Source organism: Capsicum annuum, chromosome 5, assembly GCF_002878395.1.
Source record: "Capsicum annuum cultivar UCD-10X-F1 chromosome 5, UCD10Xv1.1, whole genome shotgun sequence".
Classification (NCBI taxonomy): domain Eukaryota; kingdom Viridiplantae; phylum Streptophyta; class Magnoliopsida; order Solanales; family Solanaceae; genus Capsicum; species Capsicum annuum.
In genome coordinates this window covers 20,841,245-20,866,206 of record NC_061115.1, presented here as the reverse complement: position 1 = coordinate 20,866,206, position 24,962 = coordinate 20,841,245, and the positions used below count along the sequence as shown (strand labels likewise).

Here is a 24,962-nt window from a genome sequence, read left to right as displayed (position 1 = left end):
TTTTCTTCTTTTCTTTTCTTTTCCATTTCCTTCTTCTATTTTTTTTTTCCTCTTTTATCTTTTGCCTCGAGTTCTCTTTTTCCTTTTTTTTTCCTTTCCCATTTTTCTTCTTTTTTTGTCTTTTAATTTATATTTATATTTTTTTATACTTCAAAAAATATCATTATGTCGAGTATAAATCATGAATGATGATAGATACGTCATAATCGCTCATTTTGTATGTATTCACCATCATTTTTTACTTTTTAATTTTTTTCTATTTTCATTTTCTATTTCTTTTTTTGTTTTTTTTTTTTCGTTTTTGTATCACTCTTCTATCTCTAACTTCTATTTCTCTTTCTTCTTTTTTTCCTTTTTTATCTTTTATCTTTTATCTTTTTTGTTTTTCATTTTTTATATTTTTTTAACTTATCTGTTTTCAATTTTTTTTTGTTTTCTTTTTCGTATTTTTCCTTTTTTGGTTCTTTTCTTCTTTTTCTTATTTTTTTTAAAATTTTTATTTTTAATTTTTTTTTAATTTTTGTCTGCAGCTTCTATTTCTCTTTCTTTTTATTTTTTTTTGTATTTTCCTATTTATATTTTCTTTTAATTTTATTTTATATTTTTTGTATTTTTGTTAAATATGGCTATGTCAAGTACAAGTCATTGGTGATAACAAAAATACAACAATTGCTTATTGTATTTATATCCGCATTATTATTTATATGTTTGTAGTCATTGATAAAATTGTTTTTGTATTTTATGGTTCACTCTTTTATTTGTATTTATATTTTATAGTTTGCATTTGTATTTTGTAATTTGTACTTGTAGTTATACTTTATAGTTCACGCCATCATTTATATTTATGTATTCATTGATACAATTATATTTGTATTATCATTTGCGCATGCATTTGTATTTATATTTTATAGTTCGTATTTGTATTTTATAGTTCATACTGTTATTTATATTTTATAGTTCTCCCCATTATGTATATTTTATAAAATTTGCACGTGTATTTTATAGGTGACTGTATATTATGTTTGTGTTTTGTGGTTTCATTTTATTTGTATTTGTATTCTATTTTCGTCGATGCACTTGTCTTTTTTAAAAGAACTATTTTGTATTTGTAAATTGATCACATATTACATTTGTATTTGTAATTTCACTTGTTTCATTTGTTTGTATTTGAATTTGTGGTTGACAACATCATTTTTATTTTTAATTAATTGAAAAAAAATTATAATTTTTTCCTTCAAAGAACACTTGTATTTATTCATTGATATGAATTGTATTTTATTAATAAAAATTGAACAATACAAATATAAATGATAAATTATAAAAATATAAATGTTAAATTATATAAATACAAATGTTACATTTGTATCAAATGATACATGTTTATACAACTTGAATCATATGCAATCAAATGATAATCATTTATATACAAATACAGATGATAAACTTGGCATACAAATACTAACGATACATTTTCATATGATGACACATTTCATATTTATATATTTTAGACTCAAGTAAATACAATTAATCCATATGTTTATTTGTATATAAATACAAATGATAAATTGTATTTACGGCTAAACTATTCAAAAATAAATAATAAATTTATTTAAAATATATAGTATGATATGAATAATATAAAATATAAAAAATATGTAAAACATAAAATACCACAACACCAACAAAAAATGAGAGAAAATAAAAAATACAAAAAAAAAAAAAAAAAAAAAGAGACAAAATGACTAAAAAGAAAAAACGAAACAATGAAAACAGAAAAAGGAAAATAAAAAGACCGTTAAAAGAAATAAAAACAAAAGAAAAATAGAATTGTTGATTTTGTTTTTCTCTTCTTTTTACATTTTTATTTTTTTCCATTTCTTCCTTTTAGTTTTTCTCTTCTCTCTTCTATCTCTAGCTTCTATTTCTCTTTTTTTTTTTTCTTGTTGTAATTATTTTCTTTCTCATTTTTTGTTTTATTTTATATATTTTTTATTTTCAAAAATTATGGTTACTCAAGCACAAGTCATAGATGATAACATAAATGTCACAATTGCTTATCGTATTGGTATTCACACTATCATTTATATTTTGTATTCGTTGTTATAGTTATATTTGTATTTGTATTTTAAAGTTTGCGTTTGTATTTGTATTTTATAGTTCACATTTGTATTTGTATTTTATAGTATTCACTTGTATTTGTATGTATATTTGTAAATTGACCGCATAGTGTATTTGTATTTGTACTTTCATTTGTAGTTGACAACATCATTTGTATTTTTAAATAATTAAAAAGAATTGCTATTTTTCTTTCTATGAACACTTGTATTTATATACATTGATATAATTTGTAGTTTATTGCTGCAAATTGTACAATAACAATAAAAATAATAAATTATACAAATTCAAATGTTACATTTGTATAAATAATACATGTTTATATAACTTAAACCATACGCATACAAAAGGATACTTGTTAATATATAAATATAAATGAAAATTTGAAATATAAATGCCAATGATAAATTCGCATTGAATGACATATTGTAAATTTATATATATTAGACTCAAGTAAATATAATTAATCAATATACTTATTTGTATACAAATACACATATAAAATGTACATATTCACCACTAAACTACTCGATAAAAAATAATAAATTTATTTAAAATATATAGTATGATACAATACATATAAAATATATAAAAAAAATATATAAATATAAAATACAACAACAAAGATATAAGAAAAAAAATATAAAAAGAAAAAGAAAAAAAGGACTCACAAAACGAAAAAGAATCAAGAAAATATAAAAGAAGACTGTAAAGAAAAAATAAATTTAAAAAATGAAAATAATGAAAAAATAGAAATAAAATATGTAAAAAAACAGAAAAGATGAAAAGGTAAAAAAACTAAATAAGAAAAAGTGAAAGAGAAATGAAAATAAAAAATGGAAAAACCAAAAAAGCAAGAGAAAATGAAAAAAAGAATAAAAAGACAAAAAGAAGAAGAAAAACAGATAAAGAAAAAAGAAGTTAAAAGAAAAATAAAGGTAGAAAAAGAGAGATGTTATAAATTACATTTAATCAACCAAGATAGGCTATGAATGATAATTAATTAAAAATTAAGCTAAACAAGGAAATTAGGAGTCTATGTTTGCTAAATCATGTAATTATCCAAAAAAAAAAAAAAAACTTGTAAGAGACTGTAAAATAAAAAGGGTTTTAATTAAGGGAAAATTTCAGAAATAGCAACTATAGAGCTTTAATTATATGTTTTATAGCAACCCTTTCAAAATTATAAAAAATAGCAATATGTATTTTGTATTTGATTAAACTGTTGCTAGTTAAATACTTATACAATTAAAGATTCTGTTCCTAATTTAACTCCAGTCTGTTTCAGTTTAATATGAAAAAAACGGTTCCTTAATTTAAGGAACATTTAATTTGATAGATTTCTTAACCTTTTACTGATACCTTTTCCTTTAATGACTCTATTTTACCACAACCATTATTTTATAGCAACATAATTCAAAATTCAAAAATGTTTTTCATAATCTACAACTCATATCAATTTTAAAAAAATGTCTGCTTCCAAAATTTATGCTCATCGGCTGATGTTTTGAGAAAAGTTTGATAAGATAATGCTGTAAATACAGGTATCAATAAACAAATATGATTTTATTTGTGAATTTTAGAACTATATTTGTGAAAATCGCTGGAAAAATCGTAACAACAATGGTTTGACCAGTTCTCAAACAAAGTGATTTTATCAATAATTTTTTTTACAAATTAGAGTTTTCCATCGCGTTATGTAGGTTGAATATTGATATACAATTGTTACAGTTTATTTTGTATTCTTTTCCGTTTTCAATTAAACAATTTGTTCTTGTTGGATTTTGTTTTAAAGTTTTGTATATACTAATAAGTTATTGTATCAAAGGGTTCTAACATTGTAGACCATTAATAATTGTTGATGCAAGTCATCTTGGAAAACTGTATACTGGTACTTTTGTAGCTGCTTATACCATGGACGAAAACGGTAAGTCCTTTATATATATATATACTGGCAACATATGTAATGTTATATATATATATATATATTTAACATTACATATGTTGCCAGTTCTATGTATTTGTAAATACATATGCAATCTGTTTATGTGATCACTGGTAGTTACTTTTATGTATTTCAGTTTACATATGCTGCCAGCTATATGTATTAAAAAAATACATATGCACTCTGTTTTAAGTGTTTGACTACATTTGTTTTTAAAAAAAAATAAAAATATACAGGGAATATATTTCTAAAAGTACATATTGAGACATGCAATATACATATGCAGAGTTAGTAAAAATACAATTGCTAAACTGGAACAATTACAAATGTCAAATGAATAATTATTGTTATAATTTTAATTTTATTTTAATAATTTCAGGGTATACCGGACTCAGAGTATGTCTATACAGTACACAACAAGGATAAACATTTTTATTATTTGCCTTAAGGAAAAAAAATTCTTGCCATGCATTTCAGTAGGACGAGATACTGTGTGTGCATGCTTTGCAGTACTTGGTAGCAAGAATTTTCAAAAGGGATCATATTGCTCTGATCTATACAAATCAAAAAATTATCTCAAGAACGTATGATCTTCCCAGTTATCCTATACCACACAAAGATGATTGGGTGATTCCACAGGAAATATTGGAGGAGATAGTTTGGCTGTCAAAATACAAGCGACCCCCTGGAAGACCTGCAAAGAAGGATCGTAAAAATAGGCAAGAAATATGTTGGGGAAGACAAAAAAATTATTGTAGTTCATGTGGATTTAAAGGTCACCATAGACGTTCATGTAGGAAATATAATAAATGATAAGTTTACAGATGAATTCAGTTCAAAAACAATTATTTTTTTACTGATTATTTTATGATACTAAATTTTGATACAAACTTTTGATGATGTTGACCTTTTTGTAGTTAAACTGTTGCAAATGTTATCATCATGAATATATTTTATAAGACATATACCATTATTTATTTATATGTAAAAGAGTGTACACCACACAAGCTAATTTTTTTTGGTCTGAAAAATACATATGAGAACTAAAAATAAGTAAACATATATTTATGTAATAAATAAAAATAATTAAAAATACATATAATGACTTATCAATTACTTAACCAGAACTTAAAATTCATTTTTTTTTAAAGAAAACATATGCAATAATCATAAATAAATATGCATTATTCATAGATATATACGAATAACTAAGTATCTATGAATCATAAATACATATGCTTCATAAAAATGCTTAGACTTATGCAAAATAATACAATAACTTTGTATTATTCGAAAGTATATGTGCATAACCGAAAAAAAAATATGCATTGTTCAAAATACATATGCATTACAAAAAAATATATATTCATACAATGAAAAATATTATATGCAATCTCACTTTACCTTATATGTATTACAAAAAAATACATATGCATATAGTGAAAAATACAAATACATTATTAAAAATACATATGATGACTGAAACATATATATTCATTACTGAAAATTATACTCAAAACTGAAAATCACATATTCATACCAAAATATGCGTAACAATAACATAAAGTAAGATCGAACAATTCTATTTTAGAAGAATAACGATCAAAAATCTAACAATCACATAAAAAATATTAAGATATCATCTTTCAACTCTATCTTAATCCTCCTAAAGTTCAATGTAGTCAAATACAATAAATACAAATAAAGTTCAAATATCACGCACTTCAGTATCTTCTGTTATCCCAATATCCCTAGGAGGCCTCATTAGTGCTTCATCATCACTTTCAACCTTCTTATTTTCTTTCCTCAAAGCATAATTTCACAACATTAAAACATATCTTGTGCGAAAAAATCTGGATCAAAGTCAATATTTGAAACATAGTCACCAAAAATAAGGCACTCAACATATGTCACCATATATAAACCACAATTCCTGCAAAATCATTCTTGTTTGTAACACAATTCAAATCAGTCACCAAAGAAAACTCTCTAGAAGTGAAATGAAGAATTGTGCCCTTTGCACGAATGACTATGACACTTGTAGAACTTTTCTTAGTTTCAAGTGACATAATGCATCTCCCTAATTGCGCTTGAACGACACAATCTTTCTTCTTCATGAAGAAATCAAATATACTTTTAGTACAAAACATCTTGTACTGATTCTTCATTAGCATTGACTTAATACGGTCTTCAATGTCATTGACCGTATGACATCCTATATGAGGAGCAAATTTGAGCAATACTGGTGCCATGTAGATTTGATCACGCATGATCTATACAACAAAAAACATACAATTATATGACAAAGTAGTGACTTATATGTATTTGTGAAATACATCTTAAAATTAATTTATACAAACAGCGTCTTATATATATTTATGAAGTACATCTTATATTTACTTTATACATTCTATTCATAAATGTATCATATGTATTTTGTGAGTACATAACTAGTCAATATCTAAGTTATCAAAACATTTTTAATGCAAAAGTTTTCTGGACTTGATGAATAACAAATATAAATATGTATGTAAAAAATACATTTCAACAAACAAGAACTAGATATCACATTAAAAATCTAATGACTACCAAATATAACTTAACATCAAATACAATTCTTAGCGATAAATATAAAAACACATATCTAAACTATATGTCTTTTCAAAATACATATTACAATTATATTTCAACAAACACATATGTATTTTGTGAATACATGAATTGTTTTAATTAACAAGAAAAAAATATAACAACACATATACAAATTATATAACAAATGTATTTTTAGAATACATATTGCACTTCTAAATAAAAAATATATATACAAAACCTTGTCAGTGATAAGTACAATATCTTATACAAATGTCATATGCATTTTAGAATTACATATGCTCATTGGAATGGTCTTATGTATGTAAAAAATATATTTCAAAAAACAAGAGCTACATATCACATTCAAAATCTAATGACTATCAAATACAACTTAAAATCAAATCCAACAAATTTATTTTCAGAAAACATATTACACTTATATAACAACACATCTATAAAATCCTTACCAGTGACAAATACAAATACCATCCAAAAATTTTAGATATCAAATACATGTTTAAAATATATTGTATATAACATATACAATTCATATCAATAATAAAATTTTCGAATATCACCATACCTCCTCCACTTTCTCTTGTTCAAATTCATAATTTGATGCAATGGGACTTGAAATTTTACTACATTCTCCTTTTTCATTCGACTTTCTTCTTTTACAAACCTTATCAGCAACAAATACAAATATCTTATACATACAAATCGAAAATCTTAGATATAACAGATGCATATCAACACATTAGTAACAAAATTAAAAAAATAAATACCTTATAAAATGTATATATAAAATACATATATGAACATTTTTTCAGAAATTCTAAAACTTTACACATATCAAAATACCTCCTTTACTTTCACTTCTTCAGATTCAAAATCAGATGAATCAGAATTGCAATTTTATTGGATTTTGCTTTTTCATCCGACTTCTTTTTTCACTGATTTTTAAATTTCTGTAGATTTTTGGGATTAAGATTTTGTCAATGCTTTTCATTTCATGATTTTCACGGTCTTTACAAGATTGCTACACTGCTTCATCTCAACTCTGCAATGCTACTAGAACACAAGTTAATGTCTTCATCTTGTGTTACATTAAGATTAAATGACGAAATTTCATCAAAAACTAAATTCAACGATTGAATACCTCTAACTGAACTGTTACTATTTTCATGTTCGGTTATTATCGCGATCCAAAAAATACAACACGAAAAAAATAAATTCAAAAAATCACCTTCATGTAAATTTCAGATCCCAACATAAAAAGAGAAATAAATAATTTTGTGCAGGTAAAAGAAAAATAAAATCTTGAGATCTGAATAAACTACTACTACTGTGTAGGTAAAAGAAAACCAAAAGATGGTATTTCATCAAAATTCATATATCGTATGTTTTGCCATTATAGAAAAAATAAAAAAAAATTCAACACGCAAAAATTAAACCCCAAAACCCTAAACTCCAAATTGAAAACGCAGAAAAAAATGCAAAAATAATGACGAAAAAAAAGATTATATGAAAATATAACATGCATTAACTGTAAAAATCAACTTAGCTTAATAATTGGAACAAAGAATTATCAAGCTTTAGAGAGAAATTGTGGATTTTGAAAAAAAAATAGCGGAAGATTGATATTGAAGAGAATTGTAATTTTGATAAACTACTGCTACTACTTGTAATTAATGTCTTAAGGTTGCTAGTCTATGTAATTTTTCCTTTAATTAATTGGGGTATGGTAAAAGAAAAAGGACAAAATTTCTCTTGAAGGACTTTGCAAGCCAATGAGTTCATTGATACAGTCATAAATCTCAACCTATACCTATGACTTAAACTTAAAGGATGAGGTATAACACTATGTTGGTTCAGCCTCACGTAACCAACAAGCTCAAGTTCTAGAAAAAGCCTTAAATCCTTCGGACATGGCCAAAATCCACTTCCATAACATGCCAACTCCTGAATTTGCCTCACTTACAACTGTCTTTGATGGCTTGAACAAATTCCCATTGCATCATAAGCCATTATGGGATGCCTCTTTTCTTCTGCGCGAGCCCATTGCTTAATTTTTATGCGATATCTCCTCGAAATCTAGACGAGTGATAGTTGTTCATGATTTTTCTCTGTCTTATAATGTTCAGGATGTTTCTACCTTGCGCAAAGCTGACGCCTATATATTTAATTGCATTTCAATTTTAATTTTTTATTGTTTTATAAGCATGCTAAGTGGGATGTCTATCTAACTCGGAGAAGGATTTCTTACAAAGCTACCCTCCCTTAAAGGAGCGATGCCTGATGGACTCAGGAACTTAATAGATCTTCAAGGTTCATATATGTATATCAGATTAGGTGAGATCCATAACATGAGCAAAGTAATTAAAGGAAAGTTTCTTGATTTACTGAAACAAGTTGAAAGTAGAAAACAATGGGAAATTAGAACAGTCCTGCCTAGTACCTACTAAACTCGATCATATCTTGAATAGGGACAATATATATTTGGAATGGTTGAACTAACAACCTCTAAGATCAGTTCTGTATATATATATTTTGGAACAACAACTATATTTTTTGATGGAGAAATCATGAAGCTCGAGATGGGATTAGAACAAAGAAAAAAAGTTCATATGTGTGTTGAGAGAGCCCAATAGAGGAGATATCTTTACTGGAGGAGCTAGAAGACTTAAGTTACCGAAAGGATTTGAGGAAAGAGTAAAAGGGTTTGGGTTAGTGGTGAGATATTAGGCGCCATAACCAGAAATCTTTGCTCATTCTTCCACAGGCAGATTCATAAGTCATTGTGATTGAAATTCTTGCATAGTGAGTATTGTTGGGTCATGGGTCTTTTTCTCTTTTTATGTGGACAAATAAAGAGCAATTTGGACCAACCCACTTTTTCTGATAGGCTTATTACTATGGATCATATATATAGATATTTTTTTTTATCTTATTTATTATCCACAAAAGAGAGTTTCAACAGCCATGGAGAGAAAACAAAATCAGATTTTTGCACCTAAAATTATAGCCACAGCTGTCAACTTTAAATTGTAATTTTTGCTTCATTTCTTGTCTGATTGAGATGATTTTTGGTCATATTTTTCCTCTCATCTCAGTCTTTGATTAGAAACTGACAAAAATGGATTTTGTGGCCTATAGCTCCTATTTTTTATTCTCGACCAACAACTATATTTTTAGTGTTTTTGCTCTATTTTATTCTCTAGTTTTGGTGCTATCTTGTTGTGTTGTTGCTGGTTGTTTGTCACTTGTTTGATGTCTATTTTGGAGAATAATATTGTAACTCTTGATGATTATAGTGGAGGTTGGGTCCCATGGTTTTTTACTCTTCGCACCGAAGGGTTTTCCACTTAAATTTGTTGTCTTGTTATTCCTGTCTTAGCGTATTTGTGTGATTGATTTATTTTCATCCATATTCTTTGTTTTCCTGGGATTTTCTTATCTTTTCTTTATTTAGATTGAAAGGGAAAGTTTAGACTTGGGTATTTTTGCATTGCTACTTTGTCGGGCATTTTGATAGTGCAACCTTTCCTTTCCCAATAAAGTGGTATCAAAGTATAGGTTATTGTTGATTTACAATTTAAATAATGGTGAAAAATATAAGCAAAATAGTGTGTTTGAATGGTAGTAATTATCATATCTTCTATTTGTCAAAAAATGCATCTACCTATGTTTGCATCTACTAAACCTCAATCCTTGATAGATGAGGATTGGGAATTTGAGTATCACAGGTTTGTGGCTATATCAGATAATGGGTTGAAGATAATGTAAGAAATCATACTATGAATGAGACACATGGCAAAAGTTGTGGACAAGCTCAAGTCATTTTATGCTTCAAAGACTGGCAATAAGAAGTTGTTCCTACTTTAGAAATTGATAGATATTCGGTATAAAGAGGGAAGTCCTATTTCTGATCATACAAATAATTTTAGGGTGTCCTTGACCAACTTTCCAAAATAGGTGTAAAGTTTGATGAAGAAATTCAGGGACTTTGGCTTCTTAATACTCTGCCTAACTCTTGGGAAATTCTTCAAGCTTCTTTGAGTAATTTTTCTCTCGGTGGTGTTGTAACTATAGAATATTTTAAGAGTGATGTCTTGAATGAAGAGATGAGAAGAAGATCTTGGGCCTCATCTTCTTCATCTTCACACTTTGATGTTTTGGTTACTTAAGAGAGGGGGAGAAACAAGTCTAGAGGTAAGAATGATAGAGATAAAATTAGAAGCAAGTTGAGGTCCAAATTAAAGTATGTTACATGTGACTATTACAATAAAAAAGGGCATGTCATGAAATTTTTCTACAAGTATAAGAGAGATATGAGACGGAAAAAGAAAGAAGCTAATAAAGAAAATTGTGTTATTATTGCTACTAATGATGATCTTATTGTTGCTTGTCGTGAGAATGCTATTAATCTTGTTCGTGATGAGTCTAGCTGGTTTGTGGATTCTGGTGCTACTTCTCATGTTATGCCAAAGAAGAAGTTATTTTTTTCATACACTCTAGGTAATTTTAGGATGTTAAAAATGGGCAATAATGATGAAGTTAAAGTACTTAGAATTGGTATTGCTTGTTTGGAAAGTAACAATGGTTCCAAACTAGTTCTCAATAATGTCAACAATGCTCTAGATAATTTTTTGAATTTTACTTCTGTAGGAAACCTTGATGATGAGGGTTATGTTAACACCCTTGGTGATGGCCAATAGAAGCTTACTAGAGGTTTAATAATTGTGGCTTGAGGTGATAAGTTATCTAACTTGTATGTATTTTATGGCTCTACTTCTAAAGGATTGATAAACTTGGTAGAGAATGATATATCATCAGAATTATAACATGGAAGGTTGAGTCAGATGAGTGACAAGGGTATTGATAGTTTGGCTAAGAATTTTTTTCTGGAGTAAAACAAGCAAAGTTGAAGAAGTGTATTCATTGCGTAGCCGGTAAATAGAAAATAGTTGCTTTTCAGAGTCATCCGCCTTCAAGCAATCTTGATTTGATGGAATTGGTACATTCTGATTTGTATGGTCCTTTTAAAGTAAGTTCTCATAGTAATTCCCTTTACTCGTGACTTTTATTGATGATCGTTCTCTCAAACTATGGGTATTTCCTTTAAAGTCCATGGATCAAGTACTTGATGTGCTCAAGGGTTTTCAGGACATAGTTGAGAGGCAGACAGTACAGAAATTAAAATGCACCTGCTCAGATAATGGTGGTGATTATATTGATCCTTTTGATAGATATTATAGAGAGTAGGGTATTCGGCATTAGAAAACTCCTCCAAGGACTCCTCAGTTGAATAGTTTAGCAGAGATAATGAACAGAACTCTAGTTCAGAGGGTTATATATATGCTCTTAGATGCTACCAGATTTCTTTTGGGAAGAAGAATTTAATACTGTTGCTTATGTTATCAATTTATCTCCTACTATTTCTTTGATTGGTTATGTCCCTGACAGAGTTTGATCTGGTAAGAATATTTGTTATGATCATCTTAGAGTCTTTGATTGTAAAGCTTTCATTCATATTCCTAAGGATGAAAGATCAAAGTTGGCTGTTAAAACTATACAATATATCTTCATTAGTTATGGTCAAGATGAATTTGGCTATCGTTTCTATGATCCAGTTGAGAAAAAACTTGTTAGAAGCCGTGATGTTGTGCTCTTTGAACACCAAACAATTGAAGATTTTGATGAATCTAAGAAGTTTGATTCTCAGAGTAGTGAGAGTTTAGTTGATGTTGATCCAATTTCTTTTAGTATTGCTCCTGAAGAAAATATTCATGATGATGAATATCAAGTTGATAATGAAGATAATGATCATGTCCAGAATGATCAGCAAGATGTTGTTAAAGCTCCAGTGCAAGTTGATATGGTTGATCATCAGCCAATTGTTGATGCTCTAGAGAATTCTCTTAGATGATCTGCCAGATAGAGAATACCTTCATCTCGTTATTATTCTAATAAATATGTACTATTAAATAACGAGGGAGAACCTGATTCTAATGAACCTTACAACCATTTTTTGTATTTTCATATAATTTTAGTACTATCTAAATATATCGTGGAATATTTAATTTAATTTGGCATTTTCATATAATTTTCTTACTTCAGCTCCTATTCTGAGCATTTTACTGTCTATTACAATACATCTGATGTTGGTTTGGGGTGTGTTCTGATACAGCGTGGCCATGTTATTGCATATGCATCGAGACATTTGAAGGTACATAAGCACAACTACCCCACTAATGATTTAGAGTTGGTAGTGATAGTATTTGCGCTTAGGATTTGGAAATATTATTTGTATGGGGTTTGCTATGAGATATTTACTAATCACCAAGTCTTCAGTATATTATGACCCAAAAGGAGCTTAATTTGTGGCAGCACAGGTGGATTGAATTGTTGAAGGACTATGATATCTCTATTCTCTATTATCCCGGTAAGGCAAATGTGGTAGCAGATGCCTTGAGTCAGAAGTCAGTGAGTATGGGTAGCTTATCTTTCATTTCAGCTTCTCAGCGGCCATTAGCCTTGGACATTCAGTCCTTAGCTAACTTGATGGTTAGTTTGGATATTTTTGACCCTCAAAGAATTATTGCTAGTGTTGAGGCCAAATCTACCTTGATGGAGTAGATTCAGATTCGTCAGTTCAAGGATAGTAGGCTTCGTAGCATTTGGGAGCAGGTGTTGAGGGGTTAGAATCAGTGGGCTACCCTAGATTCTGAGGGTGTATTGAGGTTTGATGGTCATATTTATGTTCCAAGGGTTGAAGATTTGATCTAGTTGATTGCTCATAGCTCCAGATACTCTATTCATCCTGGGACAACTAAGATGTATAGGGATTTGAGGCAGCATTACTGGTGGAGTGGTATTCAGAGAGATATAGGAACATTTATGGCTCGATGTCTTTGTTGTCAACAGGTAAAAGCTAAGCATCAGAGACCTGGTGGATTGCTTCAGTAGCTACCCATTCTCGAGTGGAAATGGGAGTGAGTTACTATGGATTTTGTAGGTGGATTGCCTCATACTTCGTATGGTTTTGATAGAATTTGGGTCATCAAGGATTGATTGATCAAGTCTTCATATTTTATCCCCGTTCGAGTTTCCTACAGTACTGAGAGGTTAGCTCGTGCTTATATTTAGGAGGTGGTTTGCCTAAATGGGGTCCCTATGTCCATTAATTCTGACTGAGGCTCTTAGTTCACTTCTAGAATTTTGAGGGCATTTTAGGAGGAGTTGAGAACCCAAGTTGACCTTAGCACAGCCTTCCATCCCTAGAATGATGGGTAGTCAGAGCGAACTATCCAGGTTCTAGAGGATATGCTCCACACTTATGTGTTAGATTTCGGAGGTCAGTGGGACCAGTTTCTACCTTTGGCAGAGTTTGCATATAATAATAAATTTCACTCGAGTATTGTACGGTAGGAGATATCGATCTCCTGTTGGTTGGTTTGAGACTTCTAAGGCTAGGACTCGCGGCATCGATTTTCTTCGTGATTCGTTGGACTTGGTTCGAGTAATTTAGGGCAGGCTACAAGCAGCTCAGAGCAAACAAAGGAGTTATGTTAATTGCAGATGTCGTCCATTGAGTTTCAGAGTTGGTGATAGGGTCTTTTTGCAAGTATCGCCCATGAAGGGCGTGATGGGATTCGGGATGAGGGACAGACTTAGCCCTAAATATATTGGACCTTTCAAAATCCTACAGAATGTTGGGGAGGTAGCTTATGTGTCTATATTACCACCTGTCTTCTCAGCCATTCACCCGGTGTTTCATTTATCTATGTTGCGGCAGTATATTCCAGATGACTCATACGTACTTCAATGTGACTCGGTTCCGTTGGACGAGGGATTGGCGTTTGTAGAGGAGCCATCGTCTATTTTGGCAAGGGATGTCAAGCAGTTATGCTCCCAGGACATTTCGGTAGTTAAGGTTCAGTGGCATCACCATCTAGTTGAGGAGGCTACCTGGCAGATCAAGCATGATATGTGCGCCCAGTATCTCAACTTGTTTGAGCCTTCAGGTATGGCCTTATCTTTTACTTTGGCGGACGAAAGTCCTTTTAGTAGTGGATGTTGTAATGAACCTTACGACCATTTTCCTGTATTTTCATATAATTTTAGTACTATCTAAATGTATCATGGATTATTTAATTTAATTTGGCATTTGGTAGAAATATAATTTAGTACCCTTCTAGAATATTTTCAATATTGATAAAATTCTTTAAGTAATGATATATTTGTATCACTTTATAATAGACTTTTATGATTTATTAATAGCTTAAGCGGAGATAGTAATTTTAGAAATATCAAAATATTATTATTATATAATAGAGGTTTTGTTAGAAATAATTTTCTATTAATTATGATATATTCAAAATATTATAATTATTTTACCACGAATTTATATAATACCAAAATATGTAGACTGTGCAAAAAAATTATTAGTTGTGGCAATACCACCACACCAGTGGGGGAAGAAATGTGGACAACACATATTGTTAGCTGGCAGCCATAGCTTTTGGAATTATTATTAGCAAGATAAATGAGGGACTACTTTTCAATATATTAAAATGGTAAGAGAAAAGCTTATAGGCGAATATATGTATGTATTCCTCTGCTGATGACTTTTAACATTCATATAGTTTCCTTTCTTTCTTTCTTCTGAGCAAATTTGGTACTTATTTTATCGGTCTTGTTGCTGTTACTGGGCATATTTAATACGCAAGCTTGAATTTTAATAGCGAGATATTATTTGGAGACTTTGCGAAAAGATATTATATTTTTGGCGTTTAGATAGTCTAGGTTTTTCCTGCCTTTAGATTTTGCTTATATATTGAAATTATAAACTATTATGCTAGCTTTGGATAAGTGCTTATAGTCGCGTATTATTTGATATATATAACCTGTCTTATTTATCCCGAATTAGACCCCATTGTAGTAGATTTTAGTATTTTTTTGTTTTGATATATTATAGCATCTATCACTTTAGGACGTGGGACTAATTTGCAAACCTTGAAATTGCCCCTTTAAACTAAGACATGCGTACGATGTATTTTAGTTGTTCGGGTTGAGTATATACTTTATTTTTGCCATTAATTGTAAATTTTGGTTCAACGTTGACATTGTTATGGTAGGGTATGTATTTTAATATTACCGTTGGGAATGATTACTATGAGTTCAGGTTTGAGTCCGACATTTGATTATTATTGCTACTATGAGTTTCGGTTCGAGTCTGGCATTTGATTATTATTGTTACTATGAGTTCCGATTTGAGTCTGGCATTTAATTATGGTTGTGGTTCCACTGATTTTTGGTTCAAGTTTGGCATCTGATTATGAGAAATGTTGTATATTATATATGCGGCCTCTCGTTATTACCCACTGTGTCCGGCTCGAATCCGGCACGTGCCCTTTTGTTATTATCCATTACTATATATTCGAGTCCGATGTCTGGCCTCTCGTTACTACCAAGTGGTACCATTTCGAGTTTAGTGTACATCTGGATGACTATCATGATTTATTGGGATCAGCATAGTTATAGATTATTTATGTTTATTTTCATTACCTGTGTGTCTCACGGCTTATAGGGGTACAGTTAGGTTAATTGTCTTCTTTAGTGTGCCTAGCGGGCTTATGGGGCGCCATTTAGGTTATTTTTGATTCTTTTGTTATTACTGTACTATTTCTTTTTCTGTATCGCTCAAGTTTATTACTTTACAGTGATTGTGTAGCTTGCTAGTTGTTTAACTTTCTATCCTTATTTGTTGATGACTAGATTACGCCCTCGTATTATAGTTATACCTTTTCTGTATTGATCTCAGTAGGCCGATGATGCCTACTGAGTACCCATTGTTTTGATACTCATACTACACTTCTGTATCTTTTTCCAGATGCAGATTGGGGTACTAGCAGTCAACGTTGACGTGATTCCTACCTTCCAGTACAGATTCATAGTAGGGTGAGCTTGCTGCCATCTGAGGCTGATCCTCCTCTATCTACTTTTGTTAGTCTTTTGCACTCGAGACTTCTTGTGTATATTGTGTAAATTTTAGATATTTTCCTAGTACTCTGGGCACCTATTAGTAGTGGCTCCAGTACTGAGCTTATCAGGTCTTGGGAGGGATTCATTTGTATAGTTTGTCCTTTTTCCTCCTCTTAGTTTGATAAAATATATATGCTTCCTTCTTAGATTTCACTTACTATTGTTGATGCTATCATGATACTTGATTTTTTATTTGGCCTCTGCCTGTTAGCCCATTACCTATCATTCCAGACTATGGCTTGTTTTGCCTACTGGTGGGTTAAAGTAGGTGCCAACACAACTTGAGAAATCGGGTCGTGACACTAATAGTCTTAATGAGGCCAAGGAAAGTGAAGAAAAAGAAAAGTGGTTTGATGCTATGGAAGATGAGATTAAATCTTTGCATGATAATCATACCTTTGATTTGGTTAAGCTACATAAAGATTGAAAAGTTTTGATAAACGGGTGGATTTTTTGGGTGAAACATGAAGATGGTAACCAAGTTCCACATTACAAGGCTATATTGGTTTTGAAGAGATTTAACCCAAAAAAAAGTTGATTTTGATGAGATATTCTCTCCAGTTGAGAAGATGTCATCCATTCATGTGATTCTAGGCTTTGCTGCAAGTCTTGATTTAGAGGTTGAGTAAATGGATGTTAAAACTATTTTTCTCTATGGTGACATAGATGAAGAAATTCATATGGAGCAGTCTAAAGGTTTTAAAGTCAAGAGAAAAGAGAATTATGTTTGCAAATTGAAAAAAGCTTGAATGGGAAGTTTGGTTCCTTTATGAGTCAACAGTGCTTGAAGAAAACTAATTCAGACCATTGTGTTTTCGTGCATAAATTCTCTGATGGTGACTTTATTATTGTGTTGCTTTATATCGATGACATGCTTGTTGTTGGTCATAACGCTTGCAGGATTCAAAAGTTGAAGAAAGAGTTGAGTAAGTCTTTTTCTATGAGAGACTTAGGACCAGCAAGGAAGATTCTTGTTATGCAGAGTGTCTATGATAGGAAGGCCAAGAAGTTGTGGTTAGAGTAATAAAAGTACATCCAGAAAGTACTTTGAAGGTTCAATATGGATAAGGCTAAGATTTCCAGTACACCTTTAGCTATGCACTTCAAATTAAGCACGAAGAAGTGTCCTTCCAGTGATGATGAGAAGGAAGATATGAAGAAAGTTCCTTATGCTTCAGTTGTTGGTAGTTTAATGTATGCAATGGTTTGTACAAGATCAAATATTGCTCATTATATTGGTATTGTTATTTATTTTCCTTGTAATTCAGGAAGAGAACACTGGGATATTGTAAAGTGGATTATGAGATATCTTTGTGACATTTCTAGTCTGAGTTTGTGTTTTGGTACAGACAAGCCTATGCTTTGTAATTATACTGCTTCAGACATGGCTGGTGATGTTGATACTCACAAGTCTACTTGAAACATCTTGGGTTTTGACCCTTAGAAAATTTCCTAGAAATTTGTTCTGCATACCCAATACGGCTTACAGGTACATGCCATATATTGTTGTATGAGTGGTATGGTCCTATCGTATACTGACCGGTGTTAGTTGGTGGGATGGTTTTGGTCACTAGAATGGGTATGAATTAAGGGTATGAATCGTAGGACTTGGTACAAGTCGTATAAAGGACTCGTATGGTGGGCAATGTTTAATCCTCCTGGTATTTCATTCTACCGGAGATACGGGTCATGGGCATGGATCATATGTTGTGGTTATGACTTGGTTAGATGAGTCTTATATTGTACAGTGTTTGATCCAAGGGTTGAGGCTTGGATACGAGTAGTGGATACCAATTATATAGGAGGTTACAACTCATATGGGTCAGTCGTATCCCTGTGATGAGTTTTTAAGGAATTTAATTAAGGGTATTCGGGACATTTCCCTACTAACCCTAACTAGGACCCATGACTTCTAATAAACTTAGGAGTTTATTTACCCTATTATTCTATTCATTAACACTTAGAAACTATTTCAAAATATCTCATAAGTCTCTCAAGAGCTTTTGGGGCAAGAATACTAGGGTTTTATCTTACGGATTGCTTTGGAGCTTTCTTTAGTGATTTGTTTCAGTCAATTCTTCAATATAAGGCATGATTCTCTTCACTCATTGTTATTTCAACTAAAAGCATGGTTTATATGATTGGTTTCATGGTTTTACTATTTCATGATTATGGTTTTTAACTATTATTTGGGGGTTTGGATATTAAATGTTTAGTTATGGTTTCCTATAATTTTAATTATGCTTTTTATGTGCATTAATGGTGGATTTGGACAATTGTATTACATGGTAATGGTTTAATGGTATTTGGAATTGATTTTGGTTATATTATGCCCCAAGGTGTTTGACAAAATGCTTATAAAGATATGTTCATTTCATTTACTTTTTTAATGGAACTCCTTCATGTTTTAAGCTGGATAAATGATTTATTCATGGTTTAAATGGTTTGAAGAGTCTAAAGTCTAAATGGTTAAGCTTGTCGAGAACATAAAAGTATCCTAAGTAGATTTAATATGGAAATTGGAAGATCGCCTAAGGTCCCCTTAACCTAAATAGTTTGGCTATGGATACTACTTTCAAGTAATAATGGGGTGGTATAACGATACCACTAATATTGGACTTGGTTAATAAATGATAAATGAACTGTTTGGACATGGTTTTGATTGGGCATTAATAGAAGGGTGTGTAGCAAAGTCGAGGAAGGTGGTGGTCCCAGGGGGACCAAAACTAGAAACTAATAGTTATCGATATGAGGGTCTTGATGACCATGTGCGTGTGTCATATTTTAAATTGGGGGATGAAATAGTCATCCCATAAGATATTCCCTAATCGTGTTGCTACACGTACTGGGGCCCTTTCAGCAGGGTGAGCTGAACCCATATGGCCCGTGGGTAGTTAGGACAACAAAGATACACAACCAAGGTAAAGGTTTTAAATGCATACTATACCCGATTCCCTTTATCGACACTTATATATGTATGGTTGTATGCATTATGGATGGTTTCACTTGATTTTATGATTGTCATTATTTTATCCTTATTCTGAGATTCATGCTAGCGGTCATTCGTTAACCCCCATCTAATGGCGGCTGAATACCCATGCTTTCCAGGAATCAGTCATTCTACTTCTCCTGTTTAGCATAAAAATTCGGTATCAGCCTTATAACTAAAGTGATGAGCTTCCATCCTTTTGGAAGGCATCATTTTATGTTATGGATTTATTTAGACACGTATCTCTTATTTTGAATATTGGTTTTTTCCATGGTTGGGGGCATGTCCCAATCGAATTTATTTATTCTTTTAGATAGAGTCTTTGTGGTACTTCTAGGGGTTGGTATGGGCCGGATCGGTAGAGGTTTTAACCGTAGCATTGGTACTAATATTGAGGCTAACATCATCGGACATAATTTATAACAGTTCCATTATATTACATTTTGGGATTGATTTTCATATTATGGTTTGGTATTCCCTTTTGGTTTATGGTCTATGATTTGGTTTGGTATGGTTGGGCAATTGTTGTGGTACAGTTGGACTCGGTTGGGTCCGTCACGGTTATGACCCTATCTCAGAGTCTTAATGAGAACAATAGCGCTATCTTATTATATATTCAAAATTCATCTAATCTAAGGCTACATATATATGGTTTGGTTGGGTAACAGGGGCAGTCCCCGGTCCTGGTTGGACTTGGGATGCCCATTAGAACAAGACCCAGGGTCGGTTCATGTCATTACTTTAGGGTATTTAGTTAAGTTTGAGGGGGAGTTGTGTCTTGGTAATCTAGGTTGCAAAATATGTTACTCTTATTTACAACTGAAGGTAAACTTATTGCTGTTGTTGAATCTTGTAAAGAATTACTTTGAATGAAGAGATTCTTGGGGGAACTTGGTGTTTGTAATGACCCTAAACCTGGTCTCAAGATGTCACACGGTGCTCAAGACTACGAGTAGTCTCAAGATGACCTTGTACGCCTGCTACTAAGTCTATAACTCATATTAAATCAATTTAATCACATCGAAATGCTAAAATACTGAATGTTATCAAAACTATCTGAGATCAACTGAATATATTGTCTGGATAACTAATACTGAAAATCTGAATATACTAGCTAGTAGTTCGACAATCCTTTATTACTAAGAAACTAGAGAGTTATTGGGACAAACCCCCAACTGACTCGGACTAAACTGAAAGAGACTACTCAAATACTATGAAAGCTGGAAATCTGGATAAATGGTCTCTCAAACCATGAGGACTGACCAACTATCGGGATGTAGCTAGAGATGCCCAAAATCACTCATGCTGCTAAGACTGAGCACCTGAACCTACATTATGAGACAATGTAGCACATATACGTATTAATGGATCAGTACTTTTAGGATGCACTGAGCATGTGGGGGTGAATGCATAGGTAAAAGTAATATCTCAATGTTATAAAAATTCATAAAATATGCATGCTATATGTAATGACTCACATGGTTGGAATAACTGAAAACTGAAAATCATTAATCATGAATAATAAAACATATTGTGTAGATCTAGTGAGTCATCATATTTAAAATGTAAAAGCTGAGTTGTTATCTGTTATTCTTTTCTGTTAAACTATACAGAAATTCTTTCTAAAGTTGTATTACTATTACTAGTAGGGAAATTTATTCAAGAGATGCTTTTTTAGTTTTACTAGTAGGGAGTTTTCTTTTCAAAAGCTTATCTGTAAGGGACGTTCTACTAACCGACATAAATCATGTGAGCTATCATGGAGTCCAACGTCTCATTCCCCTAAAGGAAAAATCTAACGTTGGGGATAGGTGTCGTACTCTTATCAGGGAGTATAAACTGAGCTAAGTGAGTATATCTATAATTATCATCCATTTAGAAATGGGAATATTAAATCTGTACCTACGTTGGCTCGTAGTTCTAGGAAAGTAGGATTTGCTAAACCCATACTTTTCGCTCGATGCTAAATACTACTCCCTTTAATCTGTATGCTTATTCTATAGTAAATCCACTTTTAAAAGTCATAATATTTCATACTGAAAGCTAACTATGTATCTGTTCATTTAAAACTAAATTTAAGCTGTAAAGTGGATTTCATATCTTAGCTAAAGATCCAAAGATCAAATCTTTATTCAAATCTCTCTATATAAACATATCATAAGATGCTTAAAAGCATAATCATTTTTTAAATAACAACATTTAGCTAGGGATTGATAACCTATGCATCAGTTTCATGTTAAATCATCATAAAGTTCATGCTTGATAATGAAAATATTCATAATTCAACTCCAAATCTGGAATATATGGTCATACGCAAGAATTTATGAATGTAGACATGTAATTCAACACCAAATTTACTTGAAATCTCAAAATCTTTAATTAGCAATAAATAGGTATGAATCCTAAATTGAAATTCAGGTAAAACCATGTGAATTTATAATTAAAAACTATTTTTGGGCACAAGGATGAAAGATTTATCCTGGTTCAAAATCCCATATACCTTAATTGATGAAATTAAATAAAAAACTTGATCTTGAACTCTTAATTGTTCCTTTGAAGATGACCTCTTAAAGTTCTTGAATTGGGAATCCTTAATTTTGAGTTATCTTAGAAGAATAATAGAGGAAATTGGATGTCTTGGAGAATAAGTTTTGAGCTCTATTTCTTAGAGAGTAATTTGATGAAAAATGAGCATAGAATGCTTAGAATAGGATTAATCTAGTGTTTTATATGATTTGGGGGCTTGGGAAAAGACCAAACTACCCTTTTAAAAATAATTTTGAAAACTAAAATTCCGATTTGGCTACCCACCGCAGTGCGCCACTATCGTAGTGGCTCACTGGAAATTGATATCTGGGAACTAAAAAATCAATGAGACGCAGAGCTATTGCGGTAAGCTACTAAAATGCCATTTAGACCATCACCACAATACACCACCATAGCAGTGAGCCACTGGATTTTGACAAATGGAAAATCATCGCGACGCAGGTCAATTGCAAAGGTCTACTGGAATTTGAAAAATGTCATTTGGCATGTCACGCGGACGTGGTGCTGCCCCTTTTGAGACACTGTCTCCACTAAAAATATCATAACTTCTCAATCGGGTATTAGATTTAGGTGAAATTAGTATCGTTGAAAAGCTGAATCAATTATCTACATATTAATGGGTCTATATCTTGAAAATTATACATGTACCAAGAGTTATTCATTTTAAAGCTAATCCTTAACATTTTAGGAGCTAAATTTAGCTAGAAAAAGTACGGGGTATTATAGTGTTGCTCAAGAGAGGTATGTGCTTTATTGTAATAATTAAAGTATCATACATCTTGGCAAGAATTTTACATTTCATGTTCGGTCTAAACACATTGATGTGAAATACCATTGAATTCGAGATGTGTTGGATTCTAAGTTGCTTGAACTTGAGAAGATTCAGACAAATGATAATGGTTCCGACATGATGACTAAAACTTTTCCAAGAGGGAAGTTTGAAGATTGTTGCTTGATCACTGGGATGGTGTTCTTCTCCACATAGTCGGGAGGGGGAGCATTGTTGGGTCATGGGTCTTTTCTCCTTTCTATATGGATAAATAAAGCTCAATTTGGACCAACCCACTTTTTTCCATAGGCCCATTACTATGGATCTTATATATCGATCTTTTTTTGTTTTATTCATTATCCACAAAAGAGAGTTTCAACAACCATAGAGAGAAAACAAGAGCAGATTTTCACACCTAAAATTCTAGCCACAGTTGTCGATTTAAAATTGCGATTCCCACTTCGTTTCTTGTCTGATTGAGCTGATTTTTGAAAATCTTGTTCCTCTCATCTTAATTTTTTATTATAAACTGATGGAGATGGATTTGGTGGCCTATAGCTCTTATTTTTATTCTCAAACAGCAACTACATTTTTGGTGTTTTTTCTTCTTTTATTCTCTAGTTTTGGCTATCTTGTTGTGTTGTTTCTCATTGTTCGGTACTTTTTTGGTGGTTATTTTGGAGAAAAATATTGTAACTCTTGGTTATATATTCGAGGTTTGATCCCGTGGTTTTTTACTCTTCACACCAAAGAGTTTTTCACGTAAATTGGGTGTGTTGTTTTTCCTATGTTATCGTATTTGTGTGATTGATTTATTTGTTGCCATATTCTTTGTTTTGCTTGTTTTTGCTTATCTTCTCTTGATTCAAATTCAAATAAAAATTTTATACTTGGGTTTGTTTTGCTGGTACCCTATCGGGCATTTTTATGGTGCTACCTTGCCTTTCCCACCAAGTATTACCATGGGGGTACCAATAGTTGCTTTGTCTATGCATGGTGACCAACCCAGAAATGGTTTCTTTGTGAGGGAAGTATTGAAAATAAGCTTGATTGTGACGGAGTGGGTGAAATGCGAAGATCTAATAAGTGCATCCACTATTGAGAAATGAGAATGTCATGAGGAAGTTGATGGAATTAGAAGAAGGTGATGCAATTAGGAAAGAGCAGAAGAATTTGGAGAAGTCGTTAGATTCTCCATAGAGAATGGGGGTTCTTCTCTAATTGAGTTGGATTCTTTTATTGCGATATCACAAGATATAATTGCTTTTCACCTGAATTTTGAAGTATTTTTGTTACTTTTTTTTTTTAATTAAGTTCATCTGTCACTCTTCTTGGCTCATACTAGTTTTTGTAATGTACTTTATATTTCTTTGATCTTGGAATATTCAGTGTTTGAAACTCTTCATGGCTTTTAGTGAGATTATGGCTTTATATTTCTCAGTTGTTTCCTTTATTTAAAGTGAACTTAATGTTTATCTCCATCTTCCACCCTGTTTGTGTCATGTATGATATTATCATGTGTGTCCACCTTTTATTTCCAACAAACTCAACTTCTGTTGTGTAGCAGACTTTGTCAAAGTACTTCTTCAATGCTTAATTCTCTTGACATACCTCAAAGTTTGATCATATAATTTGGTCCTTTTGTCTTGTAAAAAGGCGGGAGATACCTATGTTGCTCGGACTCTCCAAAAAAGTTGCCACACTTATGTCGAATTCTCCAATAATGCGCTAGTTTTGGAGTATATGATACACATCTGTCGATTGGAGAGTCCGAGCAAGGTACATAACCAAGATACAATAATTCAAAGATAATAGTAAAACTTCCAAGTAGTTATATTAAAAAGTTCAAAGCACATAATTACTCTATCTACAACTAAATTTGAGCTTATTGTAGTTGTCGAAGCTTGTAAAGAATTGCTTTAGATGAAGAGATTCTTGGGGGAACTTGGTGTTTTTCA

General features: G+C 31.4%; 1 pseudogene; it reads left to right on the top strand.

Annotated features, from left to right (window-relative positions):
• The window catches only part of LOC124898442, a 61,126-nt pseudogene extending 36,776 nt beyond the window's left edge, over positions 1-24,350 (top strand).
• Positions 24,351-24,962: the final 612 nt, after the last annotated feature.